This window comes from Salminus brasiliensis, chromosome 6 (genome assembly GCF_030463535.1).
Source record: "Salminus brasiliensis chromosome 6, fSalBra1.hap2, whole genome shotgun sequence".
Lineage (NCBI taxonomy): Eukaryota > Metazoa > Chordata > Actinopteri > Characiformes > Bryconidae > Salminus > Salminus brasiliensis.
The window spans coordinates 45,125,508-45,138,269 of NC_132883.1; the positions used below are offsets into that span (position 1 = coordinate 45,125,508).

General features: G+C 46.6%; 1 protein-coding gene across 1 annotated transcript in view; it reads left to right on the forward strand.

Annotated features, from left to right (window-relative positions):
* Nucleotides 1–22: 22 nt before the first annotated feature.
* Nucleotides 23–12,762, forward strand: part of LOC140557788 (dematin-like) — a 27,543-nt gene continuing 14,803 nt past the window's right edge. The window contains exons 1-2 of the mRNA XM_072682567.1: nt 23–218; nt 12,759–12,762. The exon at nt 12,759–12,762 is cut by the window's right edge and continues 45 nt beyond it. The gene's annotated coding sequence lies outside the window, so the exon portion shown is untranslated. The remainder of the gene's footprint in view (nt 219–12,758) is intronic.

A 12,762-nucleotide genomic window follows, 5' to 3' on the forward strand; every position in this document is an offset into this window, starting at 1 on the left:
CCCCCGGTGGCGCGCGGAGCTATCAGAGAGCGCAGGGGCTCGCGGCCTCGGCACTGATAACACACACACGCGCGCGCGCGCTGAGACACGGGCTTAACCCGGATCGCAGGAGCAGAGTCAGGAGGAGCGCGTGCTGAATGTGCTGGATTCTCTGCGGGGAGAGAGAGAGAGAGAGAGAGAGAGAGGAAGGGAGAGAGACACTGACTCTGCGATTAAAGGTAGGAGCTTCGTTCTGGGTGGGGGTTTACACGGTGAGCTGCTGGTGGTGTTGATGATGAGGATGATGATGATGATGAGGGTGGATGTGAGGGTGAGGGTGTGAGATGATGGCGCAGGACCGTGCTGTGTGATGCTCGTGCCACCGGCTCTGCCTCCACACACACACACACACACACACACACACACACACACACACACACACACACAGTCAGGGGATTTAGTGTGATGCAGGCTGTGAGATTACAGCAGTGGGAGATGGGAGAGATGGGGGAGAGGGAAGCTCACAGCAGGTGCTTCGTCCTAGCAGGGGTCAGAAACCTCTGGATTGGTCTGGAGCTGCCCACTGCAGGGGGAACTAACCTACAGCTGCCCCATAAGTGGTGTGCTAGCTGGAACTGCCATATTGAACAGTGGACTAGTCTAGAACTGACCGCTGAGTGCTTGAGTGCATAGTAATAGTGAGCTGGCCTTTCACCACCCCCTGAATGGTGGACTGCCCTGTAACTACCCCACCAAGAGGTGGACTACCCTGTGACTACCCCACAAACAGGTGGACTACACTGTAACTACCCCACAAACAGGTGGACTACACTGTAACTACCCCACAAACAGGTGGACTACACTGTAACTACCCCACAGACAGGTGGACTACACTGTAACTTCCCCACAAACAGGTGGACTACACTGTAACTTCCCCACAAACAGGTGGACTACACTGTAACTACCCCACAAACAGGTGGACTACACTGTAACTACCCCACAAACAGGTGGACTACACTGTGACTACCCCACAAACAGGTGGACTACACTGTAACTACCCCACAAACAGGTGGACGAGACTGTAACTACCCCACAAACAGGTGGACTACACTGTGACTACCCCACAAACAGGTGGACGAGACTGTAACTACCCCACAGACAGGTGGACTACACTGTAACTACCCCACAAACAGGTGGACTACACTGTAACTACCCCACAAACAGGTGGACGAGACTGTAACTACCCCACAAACAGGTGGACTACACTGTAACTACCCCACAAGGAGCTGGCCTAGCCTGAAACTGGCCCCTCAAGAGGTGGACTAGCCTGTAGCTACTCTATCTAGAAGTGGTCTAGCCTTGAACTGCCCCACCAAGAGGTGGACTAAACTGTAACTACCCCACAAATTGGTAGACTAGCCTGTAACGGCCCCACCAAGAGGTAGACTAGCCTTGAACTGTCCAACCTAGAGGTGGACTAAACTGTAACTGCCCCACCAAGAGGCAGACTAGCCTATAAGTGAATAGTGGACTAGCCTAAAACCGACCTAGCCAATGTGTGCAAGACAATGACTGCCCACTGAATGTTGGACTGGCCTAGAACTGCCTATTGAAGTGTGGGCTCACTGAAGGGTGGACAGGCTAGCCCTGATCTGCTCTGCTGAGGGGTGGACTAGCCTAGATCTGCCCTTTCACTGCCCTGCCGAGTAACCGGCCCACAGAATCATACAGTTACAGTGAAGGGTGGATTAGCCCAGAACTATCCCACTGAGAAGCAGACTAGCCTATGCTTGCCCACCAATGGGTGGACTGGCTAAATGAAGGGTGGGCTAGCATTACTGTCCCACTGAAAGGTGAGGGAAAGGAGTATCTTCCCAACAAAGTGCACCTGCTCTTTAGAAATGCCCCCCAGTCTGGATGAATGGGCAAGAACAGCGGCAGCCTTTAGCCGTTCTGCTCTCAGGGGCCGTTAATATTGGCTTTGGTGAGTGAGACCCTCGCTGTTGGATGAAGGTGAAGCCAGTTCCATGTTTTGCTAGACCTCATATCTGTCTGTAGACCTAATATCTGTCTGTAGACCTCATATCTGTCTGTAGACCTAATATCTGTCTGTAGACCTAATATCTGTCTGTAGACCTCATATCTGTCTGTAGACCTAATATCTGTCTGTAGACCTAATATCTGTCTGTAGACCTCATATCTGTCTGTAGACCTAATATCTGTCTGTAGACCTCATATCTGTCTGTAGACCTCATATCTGTCTGTAGACCTAATATCTGTCTGTAGACCTCATATCTGTCTGTAGACCTAATATCTGTCTGTAGACCTAATATCTGTCTGTAGACCTCATATCTGTCTGTAGACCTAATATCTGTCTGTAGACCTCATATCTGTCTGTAGGGTACTAGCAAGTAATGTGTGTTTCCTCATATATATCACATATTATTGGGAGTATGTAAGCAGGTACAGTCACTACAGGGTTACATACGCTCATATGTAGCTTTAATGACATGTAGCTCCACTGTTTGTGGCTATCTAGGGGCCTAGATCTGTCTGATTTCCACCCAACTAAAGACTTCACTAATCTACACGACTTGGACAAAAGTATTGGGACACCTGCTCATTCCCCCCTATTGTATTTGTCTGAAATCAAGAGTATTAAAAAGAGTTGATCCTGCTTTTGTTGAAGGAGGTTTTCTACTAGATTTTGGATGCGCACTGCTGTGAGAATTTGATTGTATTCAGCAACAAGATGTTGGTTGATGTTCACCGCCCCACCTCATTATCCCCAACTTTTTCCAAAAGTACAAAAGTATTGGATGGAGCTTTATCCATCCAAGGGGCTTTATACCCCTCTAGCCCACACCTGGCCTTAGGCAGCATGGAGCCAATAGGTTCATGTTTACTATTTGCTCCAGAGAGTCCTATTCTATTGGCAGTACTTCTTCTCTACAGGTGTCTACAAACATTTGGACATATAGTGTATATTAGCTATTGTTCAATAGAATAGCTTTTAGAGTAGTGTGGAGCCCGGTTTGCTTCCTGGCTTTCACTTCATTGCGTGCCGAGTTTGAGGCCTGGTTTCCGTAGCAACCTTATTCCCATCACTAGCAGAGTCTGGAGGTGATGATCTGCTCTCTAGTATCAACAACATTTTACTTTCATTTTGGTTTCACCAGCTTTGACTAAGGCTTGGCTGTGGGAAAATAAGGAGTCGGGACTGTGATGTAACAGTTTGGGGATTTTGGAATTGGTCTGTTCTCCAGCTCGGTTTTGGCTCTGCTGGATGTTCTTTTGAAGGAGGAACGACAGTGCTAGAGTTTCACGCTGTCTCACTTCCACGTACTGAACTCCCACTATTCAGCCATGACCAGATAAACACGGTGTACCATTCTAGTAAGACAGAGAGGGCATGGCTCGGCGCGAGCAGAGGTATGTAGTTTACACACACAGGAAGACTATGGCTGAACCGAGCACGTGTAGCTGGCCATCTGGCCGCCCAGTAACAGCCATCTGTCCTTCGATGATTCATCAGGCAGCACACTTATTAACAAAGGTGTCAGTGAGTAAGACTCTGAAATCCTTTGCTTCCGTTACATACAGTAAGCTCTTTAGGAAGTGTGTGTGTGTGTCTGAGTGTGTGTGGAAAAGGTAGGTAGGCAGAAGCCGTGACAGCGTAGACAGTCACTTACCTCTCAGTGCAGTAACTAATGAATGGAACGATCAGCTTGATCAGTACTCGTAGTTCCCTGAAGGCCTTACTGTACGTTAACATCAGGAGGGGACAAGTGCCAGGTTTGTCACTTAACCCCTTAAACCCTAAGTTAATTATTCCGTTATTAATCCTAAAGCGAGAACTCAACCAGATTTTGTGGAGTGCCACAGGGTTCAATTGTAGGACCTATGAAAGTGATGTAAATACAGGCTGCCTACATACAGGGTTCTAAGGGATTAAGGGGTTGAGCGCTTGCATATACACTGTGTACAACAAAGTCATTCATGACTCTAGATTCAGTTCTAGACAACCTCCCCCAGTCAGAGCTGGAGTTCTACAGTGGAGGTTCTAGATAAGCTCCTCCAGTCAGAGCTGTGGTTCTACAGTGGAGGTGAAGGGAAGCAGACGTCTGAAGCTCTACTAAAAGCTCCTCACAGAAAGTTCTTCACCTAATGGTGATGAAGACGCTGCCTGATGCCTGAGACACTGTTCTACCAGAGTTCTGAGAAGAGTTCGGCTCTAGAACCTGCTTTTAGAACCAGATCATTAAAATGGTGGAGGGATACATGCTGCAGGGTGTAGTGCGGCTACAGAAAGTAGTCCCTAAAGAAAACTGCATTAGTTCAGATTCTCTATTCACTATTTTACCTTCATCATCATCATCATCATCATCATTCCATATAAAACTCAGAAGACTCGTGTAGCTGCACTGGTGGGTTTGGATAGGAGATAAATTATGGGTTGTATCTGTGTTGTTGTAGTCATGGCGACCAGTGCCTGGTTCCATTCACCTCCACTGTAAAGAGATCAGAGTGGGTAAATGCATGGTGTACATAGGCTTCCATTACTTGTTAGCTACATTAGCCTTGTAGCTACAGGTCAAACTGTGGCTTTAATTAAAAGCTCTTGGCTGTTCTAACAGCTCTATTAGACGCCATCACTGATGCATGATGGTTTATAGACCACAGTAAACCACAGTGCAGTCACTATACTGGCAGTCTCTTCCAGTCACAGCTCAGAAAGCTTTGATGTAGTACATGCATGCATACACACACATGAATGCACAAACAAACAAGCCTGCATTGCACACACACACACACACACACACACACACATACACACACACACACATAAGAGAGACTTGGATCCACATACAAAATCATTAATGTCGCAAAGCATGAGCACAAGCTCGCTAACCTGGCTAGTGAGATCGCTAACCCATCTTAATGGTCGCTAACCAAACTTATGAGATCAGTAACCCAGCTAGTAAGATTGCTAACCTGGCTAGTGAGATCATTAACCCAGTTGTGGGGATCACTAACTTGGCTGGTCAGTTTGCTAAGCGATTGCTAACTTGACCAGATAGTTGCAAAGCACCTCATGAACCTGGCTTGTAACTCCACAAGGGGGCGCTGTTAGTACTTTAATAGCTTTAGTGCTTTGCATCATTGACACTGTGCGTCTTTGTTCTTGGCCGTTGAAGAGTATTATGGGATTGCTTTCCCGCATGGCAGACTAAAGTTTGATTCCCTGGCAGGGCAGGCCAGTAAGAGAGCATGGGCAAGACTCCTAACTCCACATTCCCCTCGCTGTGCTGCTGTGGGTTCGAGAGTCAGCCAAATGCTGTCAGTGTAAATTTGGTCGAAATTAGGAACCTTAGAAGAGCTGATGAAGACTGATGCAGCCACACAAAACAAACGCTGATCCACCATTGCACTCAAGACCACCATGGAGGAACAAGTTGCTGTAATAAACAGTGTTGCCATGACAACGACATGACAGGGCCGGGCTTTCTTATTTAAATTTCATTGTGTTTCGACGTCTCTTGAATCATGTCAGAGAGGTGTAAAGTGGGATGAGAAGGTGGGTTTTTTCTATTACAGTGGCCAGTAAGTGGAAGTATATGGTACAGTATAGGGACAAAAGTATTTGGACATCTGCTCACTCATTCATTGTTTCTTCTGAAATTGAGGCTATTAAAACATTTTTTGGAGTAACTGTCTCTACTGTCCAGGTGAGAAGAAGGCTTTCTACTAGATTATGGATGAGCATTGCTGTGAGGATTTGATTGCATTCAACAACAAGCTCATCCCAAAAGTGCTGGATGGAGCTCGACCACCATTATTCCAGAGAACACAGTTCTTCCACTGCTCCACAGCTCAATGCTCCTATTCTATTGGCAGTACTTCTTCTTCAGTATTTGAATGCACTCATTAGAAGGGGTGTCCACAAACATTTGGACATATAGTGGCGGTAGTAGGTAAGGGGGTTCAGGGAGTGTATTTTCGGCGCCCATGCTGGCAGGAGGAGAACAGAGGCTTTATGTTTGACCCGCTGTGTGTTCCTTCTTGACCTCTGACCCCGGAGGCGATGGAGGAGATTACAGTTTTAATTAAAATGAGAGGGATACTTTTACAGGGGAGAGGCCTGTGCAGGCATGAGTGGAGCGGAATGGGAGACGGAGGGGAGCCGAAAGGGGAAAGGAAGAGGGAGAATAAGGGGTGTACTGATCTTAAGGATGGTCAGAGATCCAGTCCCTCTTAGCCTTCAGGATAAGCAGGTCTATTAGAGATTACTGAGAGAACATCTCCAGACGAGGTGTTTGAGCAGAGGGCGTGATGATTGAGGCCTGCAGTTAGCACCATGCTAATTGGTGTACATAAGCTTCCATTAATTGTTAGCTACATTAGCCTCGTAGCTCCAGTGTAAAACTGCTGACCCTCAGGGGCTGAACAGGAGGGCTTGGCCGATGGGTCTGTGTGTGAGAGGACAGCCTGCTCTACTGTGGGTTGGTGGCACCGATGTTTGTGCGTCTGTGTGAGAGGTTCCTGCTGTCCCCTCCTCTTATCTCCATTAGCAGCTTGCTGGTGTTGCTCAGAGAGTGTGTGAGTGTGTGAACAGTAAAAAGAGCAGAGGCCTTCACAAGGTGAGGCGTGTACTCCGTCAGCCAATCACGGGAGTGTAACCACGGAGATGGCTCTCACACTGGGTGTGGCCTGATCTTGTCCCTCTGAGATAAGTCAGTCTGGCCCGATGTGACGAGACAGGGTTCTGATCCTGTGGAACTTCTAGAAAGTTCTCAGCACTGAGTTCTAGCCTCTGCCTCTGCTGTGATTGGGGAAGTTCTAGCTAGTGTGTGTGGAACTGAGGTGAAGGTCAGTGTTTCCAATAAAGTGGCCAGTGAGTGGAAGCATGAGCACAAGGTAGGGTGTTTCTAATAAAGTGGCCAGTAAGTGGATAGACAAGGTAGGGTGTTTTTAATAAAGTGGCCAGTGAGTAAAAGCACAAGGTTGGGTGTTTCTAATAAAGTGGCCAGTGACTGGAAGCACAAGGTAGGGTGTTTCTAATAAAGTGGCCAGTGACTGGAAGCACAAGGTAGGGTGTTTCTAATAAATTGGCCAGTGACTGGAAGCACAAGGTAGGTGTTTCTAATAAAGTGGCCAGTGAGTAAAAGCACAAGGTAGGGTGTTTCTAATAAAGTGGCCAGTGACTGGAAGCACAAGGTAGGGTGTTTCTAATAAAGTGGCCAGTGTGTGGATGCACAAGGTAGGGTGTTTCTAATAAACTGGCCAGTGTGTGGAAGCACAAGGTAGGGTGTTTCTAATAAAGTGGCCAGTGAGTAGAAGCACAAGGTAGGGTGTTTCTAATAAAGTGGCCAGTGACTGGAAGCACAAGGTAGGGTGTTTCTAATAAAGTGGCCAGTAAGTGGATAGACAAGTTAGGGGTTTCTAATAAAGTGGCCAGTATGTGAAAGCACAAGGTAGGTGTTTCTAATAAAGTGGCCAGTGAGTGGAAGCATGAGCACAAGACAGGGTGTTTCTAATAAAGTGGCCACCGAGAGGAAGCCATGTGAAGCACCAGCAAAGCTACAGTGTGTGTGTGGATGTGTGGGTGTGTGTGTGTAGTGCTGCATTTTAAAATAAGTTTAAAATGATCCTGTTTTGTTTCCTTGGTCCACAATCCTCCCACACGTTCACACACACACACACATGCGCACGCGTAGGCAGTGAATCCAGCCTGTGTGAGTGTGTGAGAAGCACACACTGATAAGTGTGGTTATGCTGTTGTAGACCATCTACAACTTGTTGTTGACCATCGATTACAGAGTCATATCTCACACTCGTGCTGTTAGACACTGTTTGTGGTTCATGGATTCGTTTTCTAATGAATCCTAACTGAATCTAATCGAGCTCTGAGGTTTACACTCGTGTTCTCCATGAAGATGTGTGTGTGAGTGTGTGTGTGTGTGTGTGTTTCAGTGTTTTATGTTTGTCTCTGCAGCCAAAAAAAGCCTCCTAACACAATCAGGGCTGTAATGGATGCCTCATAAACGTCCATCAGGAGAGCCATTAGAGTGCAGGGCAGCGCGGGTGGGCTTCAGTTTACCCTCAGAAAGATCAGCCCGCACACACACACACACACACACACACACACACATTCAGAGCAACAATCATACTCCGGTTGGATGTAATACTGCCCATCTGGCTGAAAAAGCTTGTCGCTGTCCAAAAATAAATGAATAAATGACTCTTGCGTCTCAGCTTTACAGGAGAGGGCAAAAACCTCCCTAACTTTCAGTGCAAGTCAGTGTAAACAGATGTGTTCTAAGTTCATTTTGGAGCGTTTCTATTGGTCCGTTCATCATGAAATATTCCAGTAACATGACGAGCAGCTGCTCTGGTTTAATGATGTAGAAAAGTAAAAATTTAATTTTTTCATAGTGAATACTGTACCTGTCAATCATAAACAGCTCATATTTCATCCTGAATTTCTCCTAAATCTCCACTGAATTCTTACTTATTAATTTTTTGTGGGTCATAATTCCTTTCCACATTACTGTGCTATAACCTCTCTGTACCCAAAGAAAGACATTCACACATTGTACCTTTGAGAGATATGAGATGAGATGAGATGTGTATGTATATGCAAACCAGCTCTGCTCTGATTGGCTGTGATGTAAATGCAATGGCTTTTGATTTATCATCAGATTCTAATTTATATTCAGTGTGGAGATTAAAGAATGTGAAGAATGTGATGCGTTACCATCCAATAATGATCAGATACAACCCTCACTTAAATTTACTCCAGTGCAGAAAGCACACACACACACACACACCCACACACACACACACTATTGGCCCTACCCAATAAATCTATGTAATGTGCCACCCTGCAACAAAATGACAATGGCAGGACTCAAAGCATTTAATCCCCCACTGTGTGTGTGTGTGTGTGTTTGTGTGTGTGTGTGTGTGTGTGTGTGTGTGTGTGCATGTGTACAAGAGAGTGATGGGGCCTTGCTATAAACCCAGCAATCACATTAAAGCCTCAAACATAGTTCACACACACACACACACACACACACACACACATACACACACACACCCTCAGTTTCACAGCTAATGTATCCTCAGTGCTTTAGTGCCAATAACAGATAATAACTCTGTGTAATTATCATGCTCTAGCTTTGGTTTTAGAGCCAGAGCAATAAAACACACACACTCACACACACACTCACACACACACTCACAGACACACTCATATACACACCCATACCTTGTGTCGTGATGTGTGTTTTGTTTTTACGGGTTTCCTCCTTGCACATCTCCCATGACAGTGGAGAGAGCTACCTGCTACCTTCACATTGTAGTATTGCTGGAGATGTCTTTACTCATCTTTACTCATCTGCAATCAAATCCTCACAGCAATGTGTAGAAAACCTTCTTCCCTGGACAGTAGAGACCGTCAATGCCAACAAAAGCAGGATCAGCTCTTTTAAATCCCCTTGATTTCAGAAGAAGCAATAAAAAAAAGAGTGAGCAGGTGTCCCAATACTTTTGTCCACATGTGTATATCAGCTTGTTCTACGTTTGAGCTCATCCTGCAGGATCCAGTGGGTGTGTGAGCTGTAATTAAGCCTAAGTCTGACGCTTGGGGCCTGCTGAATGACCCAGATTGATGGGCACATCTCCGTATCACACACTCTGACCCTGTATGAGGTCACAGGGTGTGTTAGCCTTACTCTCTCTCTGCTGCTGCTGCTGCTGCTGCTGCTGCTAACCCCTTAAAGGCCCGAGTTCTTACTGTTACCATGTTTTTATTATTAATATTAGACATTTCTTGCTCAGTCCAGCTCAAGACCAGCTCAAGACCTGCTGGCAGCTGGGTTCAGATGGTCTAAGCTGGTGTTTGATGGACACGGTGGTGGAGAACGCTGGTCATCCACATGAATAGCTAGCTAAATAAGCCGGTTTAATGGTTTAGCTGGTCTTGCAGAATGAACAACACAACCAGACTGGTCGTTAAACTGGTCATGAAGTTAGTTTGGCCATAATGGTCTTACTGGTTGACCAGCTAAATCATCAAGCTGGTAAGCAAGCAGGCTAAGCTGGCTGTTCAATTAGTTTGGTCAAGCTGGTTAAACTGGTAGACCAGCATATTGAGCAAGTTTTTTAAATTGAGCCTAATGGTTGGTCATCAAGATGGTCATGCTGGTTGACCAGCATATAGGTTGAGTAGTCATGCTGGTGGACTAGCTTGGGTATGCTAACTCCCCAAACTGGTCAGTACGCTGGTTAAGCTGGGGGGGGGGGGTGTTTTCAGATGTTTGATGGTTTAGCTGGTTTTATCAGGCTGGTGGACCAGCTAAATCATGAAGCCGGTTAAGCATGACCAAATCTGATGCGTTTTCAGCTGAGGTGCAGCATGACCGGCTGGACCAGGCTGTGGTGGTGGTCAGGCTGGTGGACCAGCTTGGTTCTTTTGGTTGATATCTAAACAGCTAAATCTCAAACAGAAAACTCAACAGAAATACCCACACTTACCCTGTGCTGGTCAAGAGCCAAGCCGGTCAACCAGCTTAACCTGCCTGGTCAGCGTGAGCAGCGTGTGTTGTTCTGCAGGGATTGTGGTTCTCATATTTACGCTGGGTGGGCTGGTATTGTGTGTGGACAGGTGTCGCAAAATATGGCAAAAATGTCATCAAATTCAAATCCTAATAAAAGCATCTCCTCTCCTCCCTGGACGCAGGGCTGTGGGTGGATGGGAAGTTCTGGACATTATTATCTGACTCCATTCTATTGCAAATCTGTGTCATTTAGGGCTCAGAGCAGCTTACACACAGTAACCAGCTTTCTGCCCCCAGCGGCCACCCAGCGCGGGTGGAGGGGGGGGGGGGGGTCACCATGTCTCTTGGCGTGTGTGTGGGCATCTTCAAATGCAGTTGTGGGATTAGCGGAACGTGATGCTGCAATCATGCATACATCATTCGTTATGTACATAAGAATGGACAAAAGTATTGGGACGCTTAGTGTTTGTTGGAGTAACTGTCTCTACTGTCCAGGGAAGAAGGCTTTCTCAGGATGTTGGATGATTGACCAGCACCCCACCTCATCATCCCCAACTCCCCAAGTCATCCCATCTAAAAGTACTGGATGAAGCTCCACCACCATCATTTCAGAGAACACAGTTCTTCCATTTCCATGGTCAGCGTGACCATGCAGGGGTCTGGACCTCTGTGGAGGCCAGTAAGGCCTAGAAGGTGGGTCCAGTCTGCAGAACTGGACTGTAGCCTATGAGTACAGCGTTCAGGCTGAGTTTTGCTTGATGAGGGAGGTGGACTGTATAAGTCTCCTTTGCCATAGTAACGGATGTGTGATGTTATGTAAGACAGAGGGAGAGGACTGTGAGGGTTGAGAAGGTTTATCACACACACACACACACACACACACACACACACACACACTAGGAGATACACACACACACACACACACACTGGCCGATGCAGAGGGATATTTTTAGGGCTCAGCTCCTCCGTTTCGCAGAGTGACGCGGAAAAAAAATGCAAGAGAGAATTCACCTTCCACACAGAAGGTTCTGGGATGTGTGTGTGTGTGTGTGTGTTGTGTTTTTGCTTCTCCTGTAAAGTTACTGTTTTGGAAATGAGAGGTTTTTGTAGATGCCCATGCTTCTCTATTCATTATTTTACTGTATCTCCACACGAGTGAAGACCAGACCTTACAACCAGTGAGGAACCCAGAGGGCCTCATAGGTCTTCAGAGAAGGTTGGAGGATGTCAGGGACTAGACTAGACTAGAGTAGAGTAGAGTAGGCTGTGAGTGGTAGTGTTTCATTTAGGAACGTTGGAGAAATGGCTGAGGTAAGTGAAGCGAGACCCTCCTTAGTCACAGAACGACGGTGCGGTTCTCCAGCGGCTGAGGCAGCTATAAATAATCTTGGAGAATAGCAGCTCGGAACAAAGGCTGTTCCCTAACTCAGAGAGGAGACACGGGGATGCTGAGAGTGTGTGAAGTGACAGGCAGTGTGTGTGTGTGTGTGTGTGTGTGTGTGTGTTACCTACCGTTTAAAAAACAGCACAGTGTTATAGATACTTACATAAGCCAGAGAGTGGAACCACAAGGTATGGGTTTCCAATAAAGTGGCCAGTGATGAAGCACAAGGTGGTGTGTTTCTAATAAAGTGGCCTGTAATGAAGCACAAGTTAGGTGTTTCCAATAAAGTGGCCAGTTAGGAAGCACAATTCAGGTGTTTCTAATAAAGTGGCCAGTGAGGAAGCACAAGGCAGGTGTTTCTAATAAAGTGGCCAGTGAGGAAGCACAAGGCATTTGTTTCCAATAAAGTGGCCAGTCAGTAGAAGCACAAGGCAGGTGTTTCTAATAAAGTGGCCAGTGAGGAAGCACAAGGCATTTGTTTCCAATAAAGTGGCCAGTCAGTAGAAGCACAATGCATGTGTTTCTAATATAGTGGCCAGTAAATCCTCCCCATTAGGTTCCTGCAGTCTAATATCTGAGTCTTACTCGACAGTGAAGACAGCAGGCCTCAGGAGAGGCGGGAGTGGGGGGTTAGGGGTCTCACACGTTAATAATTCAGGAGACAAAGTGAGATCACAGTGCGGATCAATACCCAGATCCATGCCCTCTTCACACGTCTCACCCTAACAGACCAGCAGGGCTTCATTCACACTGCATGGATGCAGATGTATGGGAATATCTGCAGCTAAGAGGATGTAGTGTGATCTAATGAACTCCTCTTCTCTGGGTTTCAGGCTG